Source organism: Bos grunniens, chromosome 1, assembly GCF_055505025.1.
Source record: "Bos grunniens cultivar Pamir isolate PY7600 chromosome 1, Bosgru_T2T1.0, whole genome shotgun sequence".
Classification (NCBI taxonomy): Eukaryota; Metazoa; Chordata; class Mammalia; order Artiodactyla; family Bovidae; genus Bos; species Bos grunniens.
The window spans coordinates 110,784,504-110,800,023 of NC_141165.1; positions in this window are offsets into that span (position 1 = coordinate 110,784,504).

Below are 15,520 nucleotides of genomic sequence, written 5' to 3' on the forward strand. Positions count from 1 at the left end.
AATAATAGTAGTTGAAGGTTTTGGCCACAGATTTAATGCAATTCCTGTCAAAACATCCATGACATTTTTCACAAATTGCTAAAACTTATATGGCACCACAAAAGACCCCAAATTGCTAAAGCAATCTTAGAGGAAAAAAAGCACAAAGCTATATTTCTGCCCAGATGTATGCACCTGCTCAGATTCAGGTGTGGAGCAGACAGAAAACTGGTTTTAATCAGGGGTGGAGTTTTGATAAGTGAGTACAATAAAGCAAGAGAGCAGTTTGAGGTATTTGAAGCTGTATACATGGGAGTAAGTAATAATTGACATGGAATCAGATCTAGATAAAGGCATGGAGAATAATAAGCACTGAAAAGGGAGAAGAATCAATAAACTGAAAACCGTGCTGGGATGGAGGGACTGATGAAATTTGAGTACTAGAGAGTATGACCTGGAAATACAGGTCACTAAAGGGAGTGATCAGGGGCTGGGATATATTTGAACTAAGACTTTGAGGGAGTTGTAGTTATTGAAAATAATAAGGCCCAGAATATCTCCAAGAAAATGGATAGTTAAGGTAGAGTATAAGGTGACATTATCAGCAGAGAAAAGTTTCAGAAGTGGAAAATTCAGAATGTTGGAGAGGTCATTTACATGAGTGTTCATATATCCAAGAATTAAGGCACGAATCATACTGAAGAGAATAACAAAGAGCCAGTAGCTAATATCACCCATAAATGAATGACCCAAGGAGGATAAGATGAAAGAGAGTAGATGACATAGTCTAAATGAAATTGAGATTCAAATGAGATTCAAAGTTGAAATGGCTTTCAGAGAGTGGAAGAAGAACAGAAAATAGCAGTAAGAAACAAGCAGATACTTGACTCACATATAGATTCAATAGGATATAAAAGCTGTCCCAGATTGGAAGTACTGCTGAGGAAATAGGATCCTCAGAAGCAGATCTTGGTTTTAGTCAGAGCCAGAAGGTGAAAAAAAGTGTATTTTAGGGATTGGGTCAGAAAAAAACCCACACAAGGTAGCTCTTTTTTTTTTTTTTTTTCCTTTTTCTTTATAGCTAACATTATTTTTTACTTAAAATTTTTTTAATTGGAGGATAATTGCTTTACAACATTGTGTTAGTTTCTGCCATATATCAACATGAATTAGTTCAGTTCAGTTCAGTTCAGTCACTCAGTCGAGTCCAACTCTTTGCGACTCCATAGACTGCATCAAGCCAGGCCTCGTGTCCATCACCAACTCCCAGAGTTTACTCAAACTCATGTCCATTGAGTCAGTGATGCCATCCATCTGTCTCATCCTCTGTCATCCCCTTCTCCTCCTGCCTTCAATCTTTCACACCATCAGGGTCTTTTCAAATGAGTCAGTTCTTCACATCAGGTGGCCAAAGTATTGGCGTTTCAGCTTCAACATCAGTCCTCCAATGAACACCCAGGACTGATCTCCTTTAGGATGGACTGGTTGGGTCTCCTTGCAGTCCAAGGGACTCTCAAGAATCTTCTCCAACACCACAGTTCAAAAGTATCAATTCTTCAGCACTCAGCTTTCTTTATAGTCCAACTCTCACATCTATATATAACTACTGGAGAAACCATAGCCTTGACTAGACAGAACTTTGTTGGCAAAGTAATGTCTCTGCCTTTTAATATGCTGTCTAGGTTGGTCATAACTCTTCTTCCAAGGAGCAAGTGTCTTTTAATTTCATGGCTGCAATCACCATCTGCAGTGATTTTGGAGCCCAAAAAAATAAAGTCTGACGTTGTTTCCACTGTTTCCCCATCTATTTTCCATGAAGTGATGGAACCAGATTCCATGATCTTAGTTTTCTGAATGTTGAATTTTAAGCCAACGTTTTCACTCTCCTCTTTCACTTTCATCAAGAGTCTCTTTAGTTCCTCTTCACTTTCTGCCGTAAGGGTGGTGTCACCTGCATATCTGAGGTTATTTATATTTCTCCCTGCATTCTTGATTCCAGCTTGTGCTTCAATAAGCCATAGGTATATGTATGTCCCCTCCCTCTCCCACCTCCCACCTCCCATTCTATCCCACCCCTCTAGGTGTCACAGAGCACTAGATTAGAATTCCTTGCATAATACAGCAAATTTCCATTGGCAATCTAATTTTACATATGGTAATATATATGTTCCAGTTCTTCTCTCTCGGTTTGTTTCACCCTCTCCTTCTCCCCGCCCCCCCTCCACCCACCACACTCCTGTTCACAAAGACCTGGTTATAAAGTCCTTGGAACAGCTGAAGGTACAGTAAAGAAACTCAGAAATTGGCAAGAGTATGTCCATCACTGATTTGGCTGGGGAACCCAGAGGAGGAGGTGATGGTACCAGAGCCCAGGAACTGGACCACCTTGCAGGAACTGGAATTCGTGGGAAATGGGACCACAGAGGAAAGTCATCAAAAGGACTAAGAGCCAAAGAGAAGCTGTAGCCACTGCTGGAGACTGAAGGGGAGAGAATAAGGGTGCCCTGGCCTCTCTTTTCCTGTCACCCTTTTATGTCCCATCATTACTTTCTATTGGCTGAATCTAGATGGCAGCCAGCTAACAGGGGAGTTTTGAGGAGCTCTGCCCTCTGTAATACAGGGCATGGGAGGGGAGGACGGGAACATGGGCTTGAAAACATAAGGACACAAGAATTCAAACCGCTGATGCCTTAAAATTTTCACCATGATGTCTCATGAGTTCCAAACGGTCCAATAGAAGTTCAGGAGTTGGGGATAAATTGGACATAGTACAATATTGGAAATTTGCCAAACTGTATGAGAACTTAAGTGGTAGATGAAATGGGACCTGGGAGTCTAGTATTTTCTATACCAATTGACACAAACAGGAGCTAAGAGAATAATGAGATTATTTGAAATCTGGTGGGCTCCAAACAGACAGTATTAATAAGGTATAGGTCCTGGATTTTACAATTTTTTGGCAGCAATGTTATAAAAGTCCTGAGTATGTACATAAATCAAGAGGAAAGAAGCTATGGAAAGTGATAGAGATGGATAATGCAAAATGAGAAAGGGGAAGGAAGAAGGGAGGGAGATAGGGAAAGGAATGAGAGAGGGAGGGAAGGAAGGATGGAGGAAGGAAAGGAGAGAACAGAAGGAAGGAAGGAAGAGAGAAAGAAGGAAAGGAAGAAAGGGAAGAAGGAAGAAAAAAATAAAGGAAGAAACAAACTTACTGATATAAAGAACAAACTAGTGGTTACTAATGGAGAGAAGGCATTAGGGAGGGACAAGATAGGGGTAGACAATTAAGAGGTATGAACTAGTATGTATAAAGTAAATAAACTACAAAATAAATTGTCAATATTTTCTGAAAACTAAAAAAGGAATATAACCTATAAACATTTTGAATCTCTATGTTGTTATCCCTAAAACTAACATAATACTGTAAATCAACTATACCTCAATTTTTAAGAAACAAAGAAAAAATAAATTTAAAAATTTTTATATTTTGTAACTATGTATGGTGACAGAAGCCTCTTGATGAAAGTGGAAGTAGAGAGTGAAAAAGTTGGCTTAAAGCTCAACATTCAGAAAACGAAGATCATGGCATCTGGTCCCATCACTTCATAGGAAATAGATGGGGAAACAGTGTCAGACTATTTTGGGGGGCTCCAAAATCACTGCAGATGGTGACTGCAGCCATGAAATCAAAAGACGCTTACTCCTTGGAAGGAAAGTTATGACCAACCTAGATAGCATTTTCAAAAGCAGAGACATTACTTTGTCAACAAAGGTTCGTCTAGTCAAGGCTATGGTTTTTCTAGCGGTCATGTATGGATGTGAGAGTTGGACTGTGAAGAAGGCTGAGAGCCAAAGAATAGATGCTTTTGAACTGTGGTGTTGGAGAAAACTCTTGAGAGTCCCTTGGACTGCAAGGAGACCCAACCAGACCATTCTGAAGGAGATCAGCCCTGGGATTTCTTTGGAAGGAATGATGCTAAAGCTGTAACTCCAGTACTTTGGCCACCTCATGCGAAGAGCTGACTCATTGGAAAAGACTCTGATGCTGGGAGGGATTGGGGGCAGGAGGAGAAGGGGACAACAGAGGATGAGATGGCTGGATGGCATCACTGACTCGATGGACATGAGTCTGTGTGAACTCCAGGAGTTGGTGATGGACAGGGAGGCCTGGCGTGCTGAGATTCATGGGATCACAAAGAGTCGGACACGACTGAGTGACTGAACTGAACTGATGATGACAGATGGTTATTGTGGTGATCATGTCAATTATATCTCAGTAAAAAAAAAAAAAAAAAAAAGTAAAAGAGGAATAAATAGAAAAAAAGGATAGTTAATAAATTGTGGCAAATATATATCTTAGTCTACAAAGCCTGATGTGTAAGAAACACAATTTATTTTTTCCAGAATCCAATCTCTCTGATTCTCCAGTTCACTACAGTGGTAGAAATGTAATCTAATTTTCCCTGAGTTTTGTTTTCATCTAAATTCTGGAATCTTACCTAGTGCTAGGGTATGCATGTATATGTACATGGTTGATGTATACAGGCTGACGTGTGTGTCTGTATGTCTATGTGTCTTATGTGTTTGCAGTAGAGATGGAGAATTGAAAGAGCACTTGCATTCCAACTTCTAAGGCATCTCCCCACACTGGCGCCTGCTGACTCATCCATGATCACATCTTGTCTGTGGTGGCTAGTCCATCTGGGAACCTGGAAACATATCCTTTGATGTCTGTCTGCACTGTCCCTTCTGCACCATTCTTTAATGCAAAGGCATCATTGGCTACTACCCTCACCACAATTCACAATAGCATGAGACATTCTATGAGGTGTCCCATCTGGCTAGAATACCACAGAACCATTTTTCTCTATTGTCTCACTACCTACCCAGAGCTCTAAAGGGAAGTGAGTTATAGGCCCTTTCTGCTCTCAGGTCACACAAGTTTTCTGGAGCTATTGCCAAATCCCTGGACTTGACCCAGAGCAGGATGCATGACTTTCCTCAGAAACTCCCCAGCTTTCCTGCCCTTCCTTATCCATCTGTATTCTGACAACCCAAGGAATCCCTAGAGGTCAGGGAGGTAAACAGTGGGAAGTTAAATTCCTTACTATTCAAGTCACCTCGATCTAGGTCTCTCTCTTCCTCTAATCCTTAAGAGGGAAACAGAAGTCTCAGACCTTTCTCCCACTCTTGAGACAGTGAGTACGGTCTTGTTATTTTTATGGCGGCAAGGTAGAAAGAAAGATGGAAAAGAAAGTATCTGAGGGAAAAACAACAGCAGTGGTTAATATTTCGAAAACATCATACTTACAGAATCAAGTTCTGAAGGAAGGTAGCAGACCGAGCTCAAAATTACGGAGGGACAGAGAAAGATTGGACATAAAGGAACATTTTGAGATGGAAATTACAATTCAACTGAATGACTATGTTTTTTTTTAGATATTTCCCTCTCAATTAAGAAAAAGATAAGGTACTTTCTGGAAGAAAAATGAAGTTGAGTTGAAGAAAGCGTACAAAAAAGAAATCAGCTATATAAACCCTCCGTACCATTATCACATGAATTTCTCACAACAAATGGTAAGTTTGGCATCATAATTCTCTTTCACATATGAGGAAACTAAGGCAAAGAAAGGTTTGGAATTTGCCCTAATTCACACAGACCAGTGGGGGTGCTCTGAAGGCTTGAGGTGAATGGAAAGATTTAGTCCCAAAACTTATGGCTTGCTTCTTCTCTTAGTTCAGTTCAGTTCAGTCGCTCAGTTGTGTCCGACTCTTTGCAACCCCATGAACCGCAGCATGCCAGGCCTCCCTGTCCATCACCAACTCCCGGAGTCCATCGAGTTGGTGATGCCATCCAACCATCTCATCCTCTGTCGTCCTCTTCTCCTCCTGCCCTTTTCCACATCAGAGTCTTTTCAAATGAGTCAGCTCTTCGCATCAGGTGGCCAAAGTACTGGAGTTTCAGCTTCAGCATCAGTCCATCCAATGAACACCCAGGACTGATCTCCTTTAGGATGGACAAGTTGGATCTCCTTGCAGTCCAAGGGACTCTCAAAGAGTCTCCTCCAACACCACAGTTCAAAAGCATCAATTCTTCGGCAGTCAGCTTTCTTTATAGTCCAATTCTCACATCCATACATGACCACTGGAAAAACCATAGCTTTTACTAGACGGACCTTTGTTGGCAAAGTAATGTCTCTGCTTTTTAATATGCTGTCTAGGTTGGTCTCTTAGAATTGAACTTAAAAATAAACCTTCAAGAGTGTAAAACTCTCTAATTAGTAAAATGTTTTTGTGTCATCGACAATAACTATTATCTGACTTGAGAACATGAAAGAAGCAGGACATGACTCAGCACGGAAAAGTAAGAAGTGATTTTGTGGGAACATGTTTCCTATAGTAACCATAGCAGGCTCCAATTTTGTTAAGACTTCATTGAGCTAATCAGTTAAGCTTCCTTGGAAACATCTATGTCTCTATCACATAACTCCTAAACACAGTACCCTTCTCCCAGCCCCCCAAGCAGCTGGCAAGAGCGCATATTTCTGCTGGGATTTGTGCCCCAGGGTTCAATCTGGATGGGTAGAGGTGGAATACTGTTACAAAACAAGCTGCAGCAGGAAGAGCCAGGGCTGTGTAATTAATTGCTCAGTCTTTGGAGAGCACCGAAAATCAGCCACAGGAAACAGAGCTCAGCCCTGGAGTTTAATGCAGATCGGAAACTGGGAGCAAAGTCTGATAGTCAGAAGCTAGCAGAAGCAGTGCAGAATTAAAAATAATAGTCAAATACAAATAGCCCATATCATATGAAAAGATGTTCGACCTTGCTAATCATTAGAAAGCTGCACATTAAAATTACAATGAAGTATCACATCACACTGGTCAGAATAACCATCATTAGAAAGTCTATAGATAGGGAGCTGTCCTAAGATGGCAGAGTAATAAGACAGGTAGACCACTTTCTCCCACACAAATTCATCCAAAGATCATTTGAACGCTGAGCAAATTCCACAAAACAACTTCTGAACACTGGCAGAGGACACCAGGCCCCCAGAAAGGTAGCCCATTGTCTTCGAAAGGAGGTGGGACAAAATATAAAAGATAAAAAGACAGACAAAAGAATTAGGGATGGAGACCCATCCCAGGGAGGGAGTCTTGAAAGAGGAGAAGTTTCCAAACGCCAGGAAACCCTCTCACCGGTGGGTCTGTGAGGAGTTTTGGAATCTCAGAGGGCAACATAATGGGGAGGAAAAATAAATAAATAAAATAAACCCACAGATCATGAGCCTAACTGCAACTCCCAGAGGAAAGTAGCCCAGACGCTTGCATCTGCCACCAGCAAGTGGGGGCTGAACAGGGAGGCATGGGCTGCATTGCTTAGGGTAAGGACCCGGCCAGAATGCCCTGAGGACAATCTGAGGGAGCTAACATGAGATAGCAACCCAAACTGTGGGATAGCCAGAGAGAGAGAAAAAAGAAAGAGAGAGAAAGAACTTTCCTGTGAAAAGCTCTAGCCTAAGGCACTGCCGGCCCACTCTCAGAACAAAGGACTGAGTGAATACCAGAGGAGAGCTAGCCGGCTTCATACCTGCCCATCCCCCACCAGAGGCAGAGAGGCAGGCAGGCAACAGCCAGAGCTGGAAAGGGGCAATCTCAGCCCCATAGATGGCATCCTTTACCAAACAGCCAGCAGGCTCCCAGTTGCTAACGAAGTCTTCCTGGGATCCTAGACGGTTGACATCTGCCAGGAGGGTCGCAGCCAGAGATCAGCTCCCCAGAGGAAACACAGGGCACACCGGAGACGAGAAGGCGCTCGTGCTGTGCACCCAGGAAACCGAGGGGCTGGGAACAGGGAGGTGATAAGACACACCACACACCAGGGGAGAGTGCACTCGCCAAGCACCTGGTCGCCTGAGATGCTCGGATCTGGGAAGGGCACAAAACGCAGGCCCAACCGAGGCTGTGCCTTTGTGGAGTACCTGAGAACCTGAACCTTGAGCGGCTTAGACCTGAGAAGTGCAGGCAACCCAGGGCCCGCTTTAGACAGTTCCCCTGCAGAGCAATCTGGAGCCTGAGCAGTGTAGACTGGTAGCAGGGGCAAACCCAGCATGGCCCAGACACTGCCAACACTCCCCACACATGCCAGATATATTTGTTTGCAGTGTTCCTCCTTCCCCACAGCACAACTGAACAAATGAGCCTAAATAAGTGACCACCTTCACTCCCTTGTGTCAGGGCAGAAATTAGACACTGAAGAGACCTGCAGAAGAAGCCAAAATAAACACAGGGAACCGCTTTGGAAGTGACAAGTGCAATAGATTAAAACCCTGTAGTTAGCAACGACTACATTGGAAGGGGCCTATAGACATTGAAAAGAGGTATAAGCTGGAACAAGGAACTATCTGAAACTGAACTGACCCCATACTGCCCACAACAGCTACAGAGAAATTTCTAGATATATTTTACTATTATCATTTTTTAATTTCTTAAATCTTTTTTTATTTTTAGGTCCTTTATTACTCCTTTAATTTTCATTTTTATAACCTACTATTACCTTGGGGAAAAAAAAGACCCTGTTTTTAAAGCAAATTTCATATCAGTTCAGATGAGTAGCTCAGTCGTGTCCGACTCTTTGCAACTCCATGAACCACAGCATGCAAGGCCTCCCTGTCCATAACCAACTCCCAGAGTCCACCCAAACCCATGTCAATCGAGTCAGTGATGCCATCCAACCATCTCATCTTCTGTCATCCCCTTCTCCTCCTGCCCTCAATCTTTCCCAGCATCAGGGTCTTTTCAAATGAGTCAGCTCTTAGCATCAGGTGGCCAAAGGATTGGAGTTTCAGCTTCAGCATCAGTCTGTTCAATGAACACCCAGGACCAATCTCCTTTAGGATGGACTGGTTGGATCTCCTTGCAGTCCAAGGGACTCTCAAGAGTCTTCTCCAACACCACAGTTCAAAGGCATCAATTCTTCAGTGCTCAGCTTTCCTTATAGTCCAACTCTCACATCCATACATGACTACTGGAAAAACAATAGCTTTGACTAGACAGACCTTTGTTGGCAACGTAATGTCTTTGCTTTTTAATATGCTGTCCAGTTTAGTCATAACTTTTCTCCCAAGGAGCAAGCATCTTTTAATTTCATGGCTGCAGTCACCATCTGCAGTGATTTTGGAGCCCAGAAAAATAAAGTCAGCCAGTTTCCACTGTTTCCCCATCTATTTCCCATGAAGTGATCAGACCAGATGCCATGATCTTTGTTTTCTGAATGTTGAGCTTTAAGCCAACTTTTTCACTCTCTTCTTTCACTTTCATCAACGGGCTCCTTAGTTCTTCTTCTCTGTCTGCCATAAGGATGGTGTCATCTGCATATCTGAGGTTATTGATATTTCTCCCAGCAATCTTGATTCCAGCTTGTGCTTCTTCCACCCCAGCGTTTCTCATGATGTACTCTGCATATAAGTTAAATAAGCAGGGTGACAATATACAGCCTTGACGTACTCCTTTTCCTATTTGGAACCAGTCTGTTGTTCCATGTCCAGTTCGAACTGTTGCTTCCTGACCTGCATACAGATTTCTCAAGAGGCAAGTCAGGTGGTCTGGTATTCCCATCTCTTTCAGAATTTTCCACAGTTTATTGTGATCCGTACAGTCAAGGATTTTGCATATCAATAAAGCAGAAATAGATGTTTTTCTGGAACTCTCTTGCTTTTTTGATGATCCAGTGGATGTTGGCAATTTGATCTCAGGTTCCTCTGCCTTTTCTAAAACTAGCTTGAACAGCTGGAAGTTCACAGTTCATGTATTTCTAAAGCCTGGCTTGGAGAATTTTGAGCATTACTTTACTAGCGTGTGAGACGAGTGTAATTGTTGGTAGTTTGCAGTACTTGGATGCAATCTCAAAAACAACAGAATGATCTCTGTTCATTTCCAAGGCAAACCATTCAATATCACGGTAATCCAAGTCTATGCACTGACCACTAACACTGAAGAAGCTGAAGTCGAATGGTTCTATGAAGGCCTACAAGACCTTATAAAACTAACGCCCCCAAAAGATTTCCTTTTCATTATCAAGGTTGAATGCAAAAGTAGGAAGTCAAGGAACACTTGGAGTAACAGGCAAATCTGACCTTGGAGTACAGAATGAAGCAGGGCAAAGGCTAACAGAGTTTTGCCAAGAGAATGCACTGGTCATAGCAAACACCCTCTTCCAACAGCACAAGAGAAGACTCTACACATGGACATCACCAGATGGCCAACACCGAAATCAGAATGATTATATTCTTTGCAGCCAAAGATGGAGAAGCTCTATACAGTCACCAAAAACAAGACCAGGACCTGACTGTGGCTCAGATCATGAACTCCTTATTACCAAATTCAGACTTAAATTGAAGAAAGTAAGAAAAACCCCTAGACCATTCAGGTATGACCTAAATTAAATCCCTTATGACTATAAAGTGGAAGTGAAAAATAGATTTAAGGGCCTAGATCTGATAGACAGAGTGCCTGATAATCTATGGATGAGGTTCATGACATTGTATAGGGGACAGGGATCAAGACCATCCCCAAAAAAAGAAATGCAAAAAAGCAAAATGGCTGTCTGAGGAGGCCTTACAAATAGCTGTGAAAAGGAGAGAAGTGAAAGCAAAGGAGAAAAGGAAAGATATAAGCATCTGAATGCAGAGTTCCACAGAATAGCAAGGAGAGATAAGAAAGCCTTCCTCAGTGATCAATGCAAAGAAATAGAGTAAAACAATAGAATGGGAAAGATTAGAGATCTCTTCAAGAAAATTAGAGATACCAAGGGAATATTTCATGCAAAGATGGGCTCAATAAAGGAAAGAAATGGTAGGGACCTAACAGAAGTAGAAGATATTAAGAAGAGGTGGCAAGAATACACAGAAAAACTGTACAACAAAGATCTTCATGACCCAGATATTCATGATGGTGTGATCACTCACACTCACCTAGAGCCAGACATCCTGGAATGAGAAGTCAAATGGGCCTTAGGAAACACCACTACAAACAAAGCTAGTGGAGGTGATGGGATTCCAGTTGAGCTATTTCAAGTCCTAAAAGATGATGCTGTGAAAGTTGTGGACTCAATATGTCAGCAAATTTGGAAAACTCAGTAGTGGCCACAGGACTGGAAAAGGTCCATTTCATTCCAATCCCAAAGAAAGGCAATGCCAAAGAATGCTCAAATTTCATATATACTTTTTATAATTTTTGTGATTTTGCTTTGTTTTTTAATATTGTGTTTTTGAGAGTCTAACCTCTACTCTAGATTTTTAATTTTGCTTTTTAGTATTTGTTATCAATTTTGTACCTTTAAGAATCCAATCTTCAGTACCCATTATGAGTGTGATTACTGGCTTGATTGCCCTCTTCCCCTTTTGACTCTCCTTTTTCTCCCCAGGTCACCTCTATCTCCTCCCTCCCCCTTCTCTTCTCTACCCAACTCTGTGAATCTCTTTGGGTTTTCTGGGCTGTGGGGAACACTCTGGGAATTGATTACTGGATAGATCTGTCTCCCTCCTTTTGACTCCCCTCTTGGTCACCTTTATCTCCTTCCTCCCTCTTTTCTTCTCTATGTAACTCCGTGAATCTCTCTGGGTGTTCCAGGCTGTGGAGAGCTTATAGGGATTTGATTAGTGGCTAGATTGTGCTCTCCCCTTTTGATTCCCCCTCTTCTCCTCCTGGTCACCTCTGTCTCCCTCCTCCCTCTTCTCTTCTGCATGTAACTCTGCAAACCTCTCTGGATGTCCCTCACTGTGGAGAATCTTTTCTCCACTAACCTACATGTTTTTATCATTGGTGCTGTATGGATGGAGAAATCTTGAGGCTACCATAAGAATAAGACTGAAAACCAGAGGCAAGAGGCTTAAATCCAAAACCTGAGAGCACCAGAAATCTCCTGACTCCAGGGAACATTAACCAACAAGAGCTCATCCAAAAGCCTCCATATCTATACTGAAACCAAGGTCCACCCAAGAGCCCACAAGTTCCAGAGCAAGAAATACCACACTAATTCCCCAGCAATGCAGGAACATAGCCCTGAGCATTAGTATACAGGCTGCCCAAAGTCACACCAAACCCATAGACACCTCAAAAGTCACTACTGGACACTTCATTGCATTCCAGAGAGAAGAGATCCAGCTCCACCCACCAGAACACTGACACAAGCTTCCTGAACCAGGAAACCTTGAAAAGCCACTTGTCCAACCCCACCCACAGGGAGGAACCTCCACAATAAAGAGGAACCACAGACTTCCAGCATACAGAAAAGCCACCCCAAACACAGCAATCTAAACCAGATTAAAAGGCAGAGAAATATTCAGTAGGTAAAGGAACATGATAAAAGCCCACCAAACCAAAGAGGAGGAGATATGGAGTCTACCTGAAAAAGAATTCAGAATAATGATAGTAAAAATGATCCAAAAATCTTGAAAACTAAATGGAGTTACAGATAAATAGTCTAGAGACAAGGATTGAGAAGATGCAAGAAATGTTTAACAAGGACCTAGAAGAAATAAAAAATAGTCAATCAATAATGAATAATGCAATAACTGAGATCAAAAACACTCTGGAGGGAACCAACAGTATAATAACTGAGGCAGAAGATAGGATAAGTGAGGTGGAAGATAGAATGGTGGAAATAAATGAAGCAGAGAGGAAAAAAGAATTAAAGGAATTGAGGACAACCTCAGAGACCTCTGGGACTATGCCAAATGCCCCAACATTCAAATCATAGGAGTCCCAGAAGAAGAAGACAAAAAGAAAGGCTATGAGAAAATACTTGAGGAGATAATAGTTGAAAACTTCCCTAAAATGGGGAAGGAAATAGTCACCCAAGTCCAAGAAACCCAGAGAGCCCCAAACAGGATAAACCCAAGGTGAAACACCCCAAGACACATATTAATCAAATTAACAAAGATCAAACACAAAGAACAAATATTAAAAGCAGCAAGGGAAAAACAACAAATAACACACAAGGGAATTCCCATAAGGATAACAGCTGATCTTTCAATAGAAATTCTTCAGGCCAGAAGGGAATGGCAAGACATACTTAAAGTGATGAAGGAGAAAAACCTACAACCCAGATTACTGTACCCAGCAAGGATCTCATTCAAACATGAAGGAGAAATCAAAGGCTTTACAGACAAGCAAAAGCTGAGAGAATTCAGCACCACCAAACCATCACTTCAACAAATGCTAAAGGATCTTCTCTAGACAGGAAACACAGAAAAGGTGTATAAACTTGAACCCAAAACAACAAAGTAAATGGCAATGGGATCATACTTATCAATAATTACCTTAAATGTAAATGGGTTGAATGCCCCAACCAAAAGACAAAGACTGGATGAATGGATACAAAAACAAGTCCCCTATATATGCTGTCTACAAGAGACCCACCTCAAAACAAGGGACACATACAGACTGAAAGTGAAGGGCTGGAAAAAGATATTTAATGCAAATGGAGTCCAAAAGAAAGCAGGAGTAGCAATACTCATATCAGATAAAATAGACTTTGAAATAAAGGCTGTGAAAAGAGACAAAGAAGGACACTACATAATGATCAAAGGATCAATCCAAGAAGAAGATATAACAATTACAAATATGTATGTACCCAACATAGGAGCACCGCAATATGTAAGACATATGCTAACAAGTATGAAAGGGGAAATTAACAGTTACACAATAATAGTGGGAGACTTTAATACTTCACTCACACTGATAGATAGATCACCTAAACAGAAAATTAGCAAGGAAACACAAACTTTAAATGATTCAATAGATCAGTTAGACCTAATTGATATCTATAGGACATTTTACCCCAAAACAATGAATTTCATCTTTTTCTCAAGTGCACACGGAACCTTCTCTAGGATAGATCACATCCTGGGCCATAAATGTAGCCTTGGTAAATTCAAAAAAATTGAAATCATTCCAAGCATCTTTTCTGATCACAATGCAGTAAGATTAGATGTCCACTACAGAAAAAATATATATATATATATTTAAAATACCAACATATGGAGGCTAAATAACACGCTTCTGAATAACCAACAAATTGCAGAAGAAATCAAAATATGCTTATAAATGAATGAAAATGAAAACACAACAACCCAAAACCTATGGGACTCAGTAAAAGCAGTGCTAAGGGGAAGGTTCATAGCAATACAAGCTCATCTCAAGAAACAAGAGAAAAATCAAATAAATAACGTAACTCTATACCTGAAACAACTAGAAAAGGAAGAAATGAAGAACCCCAGCGTTAGTAGAAGGAAAGAAATCATAAAAATTAGGGCATAAATAAATGAAAAAGAAACAAAGGAGACCATAGCAAAAATCAACAAAGCTAAAAGCTGGTTCTTTGAGAAGATAAATAAAATAGACAAACGATTAGCCAGACTCATCAAGAAAAAAAGGGAGAAGAATAAAATCAACAAAATTAGAAATGAAAATGGAGAAATCACAACAGACAACACAGAAATACAAAGGATCATAAGAGACTACTATTGCAACTGTATGCCAATAAAATGGACAATTTGGAAGAAATGGACAAAGTCTTAGAAAAGTACAACTTTCCAAAACTGATCCAGGAAGAAACAGAAAATCTTAACAGACCCATCACAAGCATGGAAGTTGAAACTGTAATCAGAAATCTTTCAGAAAACAAAAGCTCAGGACCAGACAGCTTCACAGCTGAATTCTACCAAAAATTTAGAGAAGAGCTAACACTTATCCTACTAAAACTCTTCCAGAAAATTGCAGAGAAAGGTAAACTTCCAAACTATAAGCAAGGTAAAAATACAGCCTTCAGAATCGTCGAAAATAATACCAAATGAAGCAACTGACAAAGAATTAATCTTAAAAATATACAAGCAGCTCCTGTAGCTCAATTCCAGAAAAATAAATGACCTAATCAAAAAATGGGCCAAAGAACTAAACAGACATTTCTCCAAAGAAGACAATACAGATGGCTAACAAACACATGAAAAGATGCTCAACATCATTCATTATCAGAGAAATGCAAATCAAAACCACAGTGAGGTACTATCTCACACCGGTCAGAATGGCCGCTATCAAAAAGTCTACAAAAAATAAATGCTGGAGAGGGTGTGGAGAAAAGGGAACCCTCTTACACTGTTGGTGGGAATGCAAACTAGTACAGCCACTATGGAGAACAGTGTGGTGATTCCTTAAAAAACAGGAACTAGAACTGCCACACAACCCAGCAATCCCACTGTTGGGCATACACACCAAGGAAACCAGAATTGAAAGAGACATGTGTACCCCAACGTTCATCACAGCACTGTGTACAATAGCCAGGACATGGCAGCAACCTAAAAGTCCATCGTCAGGGGAGGAGCCAAGATGGCGGAGGAGTAGGACGGGGAGAACACTTTCTCCCTCACAAATTCATCAAAAGAGCATTTAAACGTTGAGTAAATTCCACAAAACAACTACTGAATGCCGGCAGAGGACATCAGGCACCCAGAAAAGCAACCCAACTCTTTGGAAGGAGGTAGGG